The 10,000-nt window shown below is 39.5% G+C and overlaps 1 protein-coding gene and 1 pseudogene across 1 annotated transcript in view; both read left to right on the top strand.

Moving 5' to 3' along the window:
* The window catches only part of LOC138024559 (uncharacterized), a 169,732-nt gene that overhangs the window by 87,518 nt on the left and 72,214 nt on the right, over window positions 1-10,000 (top strand). The gene's annotated exons all lie outside the window — the stretch shown is intronic.
* Window positions 3,186-10,000, top strand: part of LOC138024558 (uncharacterized) — a 52,141-nt pseudogene continuing 45,326 nt past the window's right edge.

Below are 10,000 nucleotides of genomic sequence, written 5' to 3' on the forward strand. Positions count from 1 at the left end.
GCAATAATAAAGTTAGTAAATGCAAGTTGAAGAGATATTTATTTGGAATAAAACGAAAGAAAGCGCTTTGGGAATAAAACGAAAGAAAGCGCTAGTAGCGTAGCCAATCAAAATGCAGGATTTGCATTAGTCCACTAGTTGGGTGATACTAATACCTAATAACAATATTCTCATGTTATAAAGTGATGCTCCACAGGTAGATTTGAAAATGATTAGCTTCTTAATTTAAAACAATTGCTAAAAATAGCAAAAAGCAGTTCAGAAATGCTCAAAGCATGGTAATTACTGCTAGAATCATTAGTTACAATTTAAAAGTTGACTGAAATCTCTAAAACAAATGTTAAAGCAGAATTAAAGTTAGTTGATCGTGGTCTAATTTGTTATATGTTGTCTTATATTATATAAGACATTGCAAAAACCTTATATTTCAATAGAAAGTAATTACATGAGAATGCTTCAGTTGAAAAGATTAAAAACGAACAAATTATTTTTCTTTGTGCAATAAAACTTGATTCTTCAAATAGAAATATTTATCTCCATTACGGCTTTGTGATAAGCTAACGAGTTTGGATACAGAGCGAGCCAGCCAGCCAGAAATCCCTGATCCCAATAACTGCAAGCCACCTAAGGAACTGTAGGCTAACTGCAGTGCTAACTAGGCTAGCCAATGTGTAATTTAGGCTAACCGTAATGGCTTGCATGACTCCTATGACATGGAACCATGTGAACCGAGCAAGCAAGAAATCCCTTATCCCATTATAAGGGCAAATCGCAAGCTCCCTTTCCTAACTGTAGGCCAACCGGCGTGACGTTTAGGCTAACCAGAGTGTTATTTAGGCCAATCAATGTGTTATTTTAATAGGCTAACCAGAGTGGCTCGCTGTCTTGCAGATTATCTGGAATGGTTGTAGTTTTGCTGGGATTTTGTAAAACCCCCCAGGAATGATGAAATAGCTTTGCAACATTTTTTTTTCTTGCTTGCAGTGGTGCAAGAATTTTTTCCTATTTCATTTGTGCTGCATGCAATTTTTTTCTTCCAACAAGCGCTTGCAGGATTTTTTTTTTCAACATCACCCCCCACCCCCCCACCCCCCTCAAAAGTTAAATGGTCGGCCCCTAAACCACGTGGAAGTACTAATGCCATGTAACGCAACAGTTTCTTACATGAATACCCGGGGGGGGGGGGGGGTACTCGACACATCCCTGGGTGGGGAGGTACGGCGCGGCCCCTCATACCCTGACCCTGTTTAAGACAAATATCGCTAATTTTCCTACCCATTTTAAGACAGAATTCCGATTTTTGATACCCTGCTTAAGAAATTTTAACCCAGTTTAAGACAAAAATTGATAAATTGATACCCTGATTATGACAAAAAATGATAAATTCGATACCCTGTTCAAGACAAAAATTCCAAAAAACACACCCTGGCTGGCCGCACGTCCCCATTAAGCCCTTATAAGGGAGTACCCCCCCCCCCCCCGGGCATGAATATCGTTTGCAATTGGCATGTTGTGTCATAAAAACCATCCAGATGCCTTCGATGGGCTCTAACTCGGAAGCTCTCAATTTAATTTTTGCAAGATTTCTGTGATTTCGACTAAAATTCCTTCTTTTCTCCCTCCGCTGTGGACGCTAGAGGATCCGCTGGAGTATCCGTGATCTAAAACGTTTGCAGTAAGAAACTTTGGGCGTTTTCCATTTACCACGAAATTCCGGAAATTCCGGTTGGTAAATGGAACACAAGGTTTTGGTTCGTTCCACTGGAAAATTTCCGGAATAAACGGAACTTCTGAAAGGGTAGTTCTGTTTTCCCGTTGGATGTGTGTTCCATTTACAACTTTTGAAAGGTCTTACCACTTCCAGGCTATTCACGGCCACGTTTTTAAATTTTGGCGCGTAAAATCGCAATCACTGAGCGGCGAACGGACCTGAGTTAAATGGAACACCCGATGGAAATTTCCACCGAAATTTCCGGAAATTTTTTGTAAATGGAAAACGCCCTTTATCTCTAGTATTAGCATATTTCGTGTCGTTTTATGCCAATCAATTTCGTTAGTTCCCAGTCCGTTCAGTTGTATTAAAAAATTAAAATTAAAATTTATCTCTAACTGAATAATAATCACTTCTGATGATGTATGTTAGGTTGTAACATACGAAACGTTAAGTTTATAAAAGTTATGCAGTTCAAGCAAATGTTTGCGTTTTATTCTTATTGGTCCATACCTTTTGTACGTTCATTCATGCGCTTAATCTGCACCAATAAAAGATACGATTGAAGCCCGTTCAATTTTGTCGTATTCCAACTTCAAACCTTGTTTGTGACAAACTTTGGAAGAAGCCAGAAAAGTCACGTCACCCAATCAAATTTTCACTTCCGGATTATCAACATTACGTAAATCCGGATTAACATCTTCCGATATTCTGAGTTCATTCGATTCACCAGCTTTTCTATGGTTTCCCGTTGATACGAAACGTTACGTTTCACGTGACGTCATCAAAACTAAAAAATAAGGAATTATCAATCCTTTTGAGATTTTAGTTTAGTTAGTTATTAGAACAGCTGAAGACTTGTCTTTTCACAAATTTTCAGTTTGATAGGGTTTTTCGTCTCGTGGTAAAGCAAGGTTGAATTTCTTAGCTTTTGCGTGACACGATATTAAAATTGCGGTCGAGAATGCTATCACGTAGGTTAAAAATGTGAATTATCCGCTGAGATTTTGCAATCTGAACAGTCCTTGTATGAGAATAAGTACTCATATAGATGTTTATGAGCCCTCAGAAGACGACTACTGGCTTTTTATAGCAAAACTCGAAGACATATGTTTTTGTTAGCTTCCGGCCGCCATATTTGTGTCCCTGAGAGGGACACAAACATGGCGTCTCCATACAAATCCTTATAAATTTGAGTAAACAATTCGAATATCTCTCGCACGAAAAATCGCACAGACCTGAACCTTTGCGAGACTATTTGAATATTCATCTTCCTTTATCTCTTTGATTTTTGACTTTATTTGTTGAATGGTTTTCATGATGGTGTGACAGTGAAAACCGGCAATTGAACCGGGGCATCAGCAATCTGACACTTCGCGGAAAAAAAATGCGCTGAACCGCATTATGTCAACTTCCGGTGATTTGCCACCGAAACGTCACTTTCACTTTCAGTGTTAGTAATCGTCGAATGATTTCCTAATGTTCGTTTATTAAAGGGCGCAAACAATGATTGAATGACGAGAAAAACATGGCCTGTATGTTGATGAACTTCGTCATTTTGCTGCTGATCTCGGCTTTGAAGTACAGCGATCAAGGTAAAGTGTTGCGTTTTTGTGTATTTGGAAGATTTAAGATCGGTGTCTGACATTTGCAAACTGCAGACCGCTGACTGCAGACTGCCTACAAATAGCAGTGATAAACAATTACGTCTAAGAACCCGTTTTAAAACGGTTAGCTTTCAATAATTGTGATTTAGCGTTAGTCTGCAGTCTGCAATTGTCAACAATTTATGGAACTTCGAAGGGAGCACCTATAGAATACAGGGCCACACAGGGCCAGCACATGCAAATTTAATAGTTAAAAGCTTTTGTAGAACGAGACACACAACAATGGGAGCTTTTGATATTCAATGATATGGAAATAAGTGGCCCTGTATTCTGTAGTCTTTGAAGAATCGATCTATGTGTTTCAAAAAACAACTTTGAAGAGTTATTACTTAGTCGTTTTAAACTGACTATGCTCGATCGGAACTATGGCTGTTCAAAACATCATTTGCTTATTCATAATCCTAGAATTAATTTCAAGTGAAGTTGTGCGGATGTGCAGTTACGTTTGTGGGCTCGCATTGAAGCGAGTTTCTGTGGAACCGAAAGCTGAAACTAATTCTGGCCATCTCCCATTTACCCGCGGTTACTCCTTCGGAATTGTGCAAAAGCTTTATTTTATGCATTATGGGCGAGCGAAACTGAAGCATAATTAGTAGTACGATATTTAATCTCATTACTGGGTTGCCGTATGGCAATCCCAGTTGGAAAATGGGTAGAGTTTCTCCGTTTTATTTTTTTCATTTTTTTCATTTTTTTCCGTGTCGGTAAAAGTCTTGCCTGTCACTCGCCCGGTAAGTGGTGTCTGTGGGCGTAGAGCCTTCTGCGCGTATTTTGTTAGGATCAAGAGGGTAGTGTAAATGCGTACATTTCTCTGGTGTACACAGTAGAATCATTGACTTAACCTGTCATCGCGTCGAAAGTCATGTAACGCGAATGGCGTTTTAGTGGATCTTTGAACAAAATATACCCTTATGAAGCTCAAAAATGGCAAATCAATTGGATACTGAACAAGACAGGCGACAACATCGACAACAATCTGTCGCCCGTCGAGCCGTCTTTTACCAAGTGTGCTGTTATGTAGAACATTGAAGATTCGCAGGGCAGCGATAATAGTGAATTCAAAGACTAGACAAGGTGGATTGAATGGAATTTCAAGCGTTAAAATCGCTGAAAAGGTAAGATTATTGTCGAAGCGATGCCGCAATTGCGTGTCATCACCACATGTTCCTTTGATCTCACATTATTGTGTCTTCCGTCAAAATATTCGTTTGTTTTCGCTTTCGCTCGAACATATCTACCTTTATTACATGTCCAGTGAATAGTTTTATCCTCTGGGATGAATTTTCCGTCGAAAAATCGGTTATTTGGGCGGTCAGTGTAAAACGCAGACTGCAGACTGCAGACTGCAGACCGGGGGTAAAATGCAGACTGAGGGTAAAATAAATATTAATAATAAAAAAACGAGTCATAAGGATAAAATAAAGATTGTTTGAAAGACAATCCTGGTTTACATCTGTCAACAACTCACATTATTATGACTGCAGGTCGCTGCACTTTTTGGGGATGCGATCGTACGCGTTGAAATCATCTGTGCTTTGTTTTTGCGCTTCCAGATGCATTGCAATGTTCCAAATTATTTGTCACACCGGTACATCGAGGGAAATCGATCGAAAAACCAACAATTATTACTTCGAATACCTGAATAATCTCGGTTGTCTTTTTTCGGTGCAACGAAATGCACAAAGAATTTCATGTATTCCGAGCAATTAGGACGCGGGGATTTCATTGGTTAAGCTATGCGTGATAACCCCTAGGGAGAGGTTATAATTGAAAATTACATCTTCCAGATGCAAAACAAACGAGCTTGTGAACTAAAGGATAAACATAACGTACACGAAAGCGAATGAAAGGATCCTAATAAGAAATTTTTACACCTGAGTCATACTGGCTTAAGCCGACTGAATTGAAACGTTAAATGGTTGGAAAATCCACGTTATCTCTGTCTTTGTTAATTGGTACTGTAGCCATGCGTGTCAAAATAAATTGAGTTATTGGGTAATTACTCGATTACTTTGTTCAGTGCAGCAAAATGGACAGTTGAATTACGGGGTGGTGACTTCTTTGCCTAAAAGCAACTCACTTAACGAAACTGTCCTTTTTCCAACAACAACAAGGATTCAAACACCTTCAATTCTTACAGAGTTCGATAAAAATCCGGATTTAAAACATGCGGTGGGACAACCAAAGCGATGGGAGCTGTGTTGGGGTTTCAGTGTGAAAGTACAAACGGCTACTAACACTCTTATAACTCTTTTTTCATTATTATTCATTAACCCGCAGTCTGCAGTCTGTATTTTACCCTCAGTCTGCATTTTCTCCCTGGTCTGCAGTCTGCAGTCTGCAGTCTGCGTTTTACACTGACCGATATTTGGGTGGTTTTTGGCAACAGAGGTTAATTATTCGTAATGCGATCGCTTCCGTTGCCGTTAGCAATGGGTCGCAAATTTGACACTTTTATCGCATTATCACATTACGCATTGAACCACGTTATCTATTATTCCTAAAAATCTAAAAATATTCGTGTCTTATCAGTTTTCGGTCGAATTTATGTCCAAGAAAGCAGATAAATTGCAGAAAATATTAGTTTTGCATCCAAAAATTCGTAATCAACGCTAAAATGACCAAATTTTGCCTAGAAAACATATTTTACTGTTATTTTTCTTAAATTTTTTCGTTCAACTTTCGCTTTTATAAAATGTTTCAGTTGTCTGTAAATAAGTTATATGCTGTTGGAAAGCTTATTTTCTTAGCTTTAAAATGATGTATTTTTTCCCCCTAACTTTAAATATTTTTAGAAAAAAAAAAACATTTTTTGGCGATGGCTGATTTACCGCGGTTTTCTCGCTGTTGGGAAAGTAGGAAAAAGAGTTAGGCCAGTAGCCAGGTTTTTAACCTCAGAAAAGGATCTGTTTCGTCGTACCAACGTGTGAGGACCTGTGAGCCAAAGGGCCTCTGCTGGTATGACTTCTGGGTGATCCCTTAATAACTTCTTACTAACCGAGCGCGAGGGCCGTACTGCCAGGGAAATATTGGCCCGAGGTCGTGGCAGTACGGACCGAGCGCAGCGAGGTCCGTACAAAAACGACCCAGGGCCAATATTCCCCAGTACGGCTCGAGCTAGCTCGGTTAGTAAGTAGTTTATTATATGGTTTTTTAATTACCTTGTGCTTTGTTTTTGCAAGCCCGTAATCGGCCCGTGGGCCAGTCACAATTTGCCTGGAACGCTGCACGTACCACAGGCAACCCAGTGTACCCTCACGGAGGGTCTAGTTTTATTATGTAACATCCATGCTGCGAAAACTTTAGGCCTGACAGGAGCCTTAATTAGGCCTGAATTTTAAAGGCTAACAGCAGCCTCACACGACACTTACTATCAGCGTTACAATTAAGCATGACACGAGCCTTACATTAACGTCGCGTGAGCGTTAAAAAAGGCGCTTTTCAGGCTCTTGTAATGTTTTTGTTAGGCTTATGTTATGCTGCTTGTACTCGTATCAATTTGGAAAACCAAAAAAAAGTGAAAAAAATTAAGGCTCGTTGCTGGGCTCATGTTAGGTTGTTTCTTTTGTTGAAATATTGTCGGCTTAATGTAAAACCTGTCATTCGCGACAGGGAAAAAACACGCACGCTCCTTTTCAGCGTGTTAAATGTCTGTCATCACATTTGGGCATCTCCAAGTAAATACTCTGTCGAGCGGAAATTCTTCTTTTTTATGGCGTGACCCCAAAGGGATGCACGCTCTCGGCCACGCTCTCGGCTTCCCTCTCCTTTCCAGAGGCCCAGACTAGATTGCGTAGAGCACAATGGTAATTTTACGGACAAGTTCATATGGCTTGATTGCAGAACATAAACCTATCTGTAAAGCCTTTAAAGGTGGTCACAGGTATCACTTACCTTAAGTGTCGGAGCAGTTTTGGCCGAAAATGTCGTGACTTGGTCTTCACTCCTTGTCAAGAGTACTTGCCATGGTCGTGATGCACGGACTCTAAATCCCTTCTGTTGTTGCTTTGTAGTGTGAACAAAATATGCAAATTCAACATGTGGCGGACAGCGCCCTTGCAGCTTCTTGATTCTTGTGAAGCACTCTGAGCCGTCCTCTCACACATCGTTCAGATGGCCGTGAATCCACAACTGCACAGACTTGTATATGTTAAGTCCTTTACTCACTTTGTACGGAAGGGGACAATGTAAAACTTGACATGTTGCTCGATATTGAAAACATTAAATGCAAGCTAAAGGAACACCCAATTGGGTAAGCAAGATATAAAAAAGCTAAAGTAATATACATCTTCTAACGAACTGTCGATCTTTGTCTTTTTATTGCACGTTACAAGTTTCTGGACTACAATCTCTGAGTAATAGAAAACTGTATGAATTTCTCCACATTAGTCGGCTTTACCATGGTATCCGGATATCAAGCATCATTGTTAAACACAATTCAGAAATAGATTTGCCTCTATCAATTGGAACCAATTAAAGATCCTTTAAAAAGCCCTCTTCGGTAACATCCATTCAAGTCAATATGCAAACATGAGTACGGAAATAGAGTAATAGCTAAATCGTCATTATTATTTTCTGTGGCGTTAAATCATGCTTCTAGATGAATTGATTTTTCATGAGCTTACTGAGCTCAAAGTGAGAGGATATGACAATTTAATCGCGTGTTGAAGTTTCACTCTTCGTAAATCACTTGCTGAGTAAATGTCTCGTTTAATTGTGCTTCGACAGTTGGCAAAGTTTCCTAGCTTGGCCCTCCTTCTCCCATTCAAGATAAAATGCTGTCAAAATGGAGAGATAAGGGCAGATTATTACTTATTATTTACCATTTTAGTCCGATGAAAATTTGGTGGATTCATTGGATCAAATTTAGCACTTTGTTTGCCAACACTGCAAGTGAGTACTGTCACGGTATTGCGCAGTGGATAAATCTGTTTCGTAAGGTGCTACAATGGTACTGCCGATGTGTTTTGGGTCAACTCTCACACCAAAACAGTCAGGTTACGGATTTTCCTTGTTAGCTTTCATTTCCCTTCATTCTAATTCAATCAAAGATTAGGTTCATGTGTAAATTCCAAACAGATTTTTTTGAACGGTTTTTTTACGAACAGAAAATTAAAATAGGAACCGAGAACATTTTTCACGTGGATATAAATACGCAATTGTGATCTAAGATAGCTTGGATGTCTTGATCTTTGTACAACTCATTGTAGATCTGCAACTCAGATCGTAAGACTTTACTTACTGGGTCGCGCTCGGTGAATGAAACCTGTTTTCAATGAGATTTGGAGGACATGTAGTCGCACCAAGAGGGTAAAGTTATTTTTAGATCTCCTGCGAGATCCGGTATTCCCACGAGGGTTAACTGATAGCCAATCATATGTCCCCATTTTCGCGAACGACGCGAATCATTGCGTGGGAATTCGCTCAGCGGTCATCATTGGTAAAAATGGGACATACGATTGGCTATCAGTTTACCGGATCTCGCAGGAGATCTAAAAATAACTTATAAGGGATTACGCTGGGACTAGGGCCAATATGAGGGATTACCTCTCTTACCTTCATACTCTCTTGGTCGCACTCATTCTCCTAATAATCATGTTAAAATTACTTTGCATACCTTTGCAAAGTGCAACTTTCTCTGGATCTAATAGAGATTTGTGGCTTTGATTATCTTTTCCCTTCTTTACAACCTCCAATGCTTGTCAATCATGAGTTTGCCAGTTCGTCGGTTGAAACGTTAACACTGATGTGTTGGTAGTAGTTTCTTAAGAAGAAATAGTGCCATTAAGTGGCCTTTTTTATGCGCTTTTCGAATCAGTGCCCGCAGTGCAGTCCGATCCACGAGCTGCCGTCTTAACATCATACTGGATTGACTGGAACAATTAAACTTTCTTTTAAATTGCCCTTTCTTCTTGTCTGCACGAGTGCACTCTCTTCTACTGTTAACGAATAATTTCGATTTTAACTTAAAACCGCCAAAAATTGTAGAACCAATTAGTTGCCAAACAGTAATCATGTGCACATGTAGTGTTGATTCAAACCATTGATTTTGGCCGTTGCTCCGATATAAATATTTTTTTTCACGCACTGTGACTGAACTGAATAAGATGAAATGGGGAACCTTATTTGTTATCAAGGGCAAATATATTTACTCATGTCAGATCACTTATCGTCAGTAAAATCTGCCAGAGCTTTCGTCTCACATTTCAGCGAGCAGTTCAATTATTTGAGTTGTTCAGAGGTCATCTACAATTTTAGCGCCAAGGATTTTGAGGGGAATTTTGCATATGAGTATTAGCTAGTGACCGCGTTCTCATCCTTCTGCAAATTAGTACTGTATCCACTAGTATCGTTAAATTATTTCTTCAGACATTCTTCATACATGCGGCAAGGTTAGTAATTTCCTAGTGCGAAGGACGACTGTACGTGCATATCTTAAATTCTGGGACTTTCAATTAAAGGACACAAATCCGATCTTCGCAAGTTTTAAGTGTCTTTAAAAGCTTTGCGATCGCAAAGACAAGGATAAGGACAATTTTCTGGGACATCGCCGATTTGTGGGTGCAGTGTGGAAAAACGAAGAACAACGAAGAGATCGAAAATAAACACCGACGTGGGATCA

The sequence above is a fragment of the Montipora capricornis genome, chromosome 11, assembly GCF_036669925.1.
Source record: "Montipora capricornis isolate CH-2021 chromosome 11, ASM3666992v2, whole genome shotgun sequence".
In the NCBI taxonomy this organism is placed as follows: Eukaryota; Metazoa; Cnidaria; class Anthozoa; order Scleractinia; family Acroporidae; genus Montipora; species Montipora capricornis.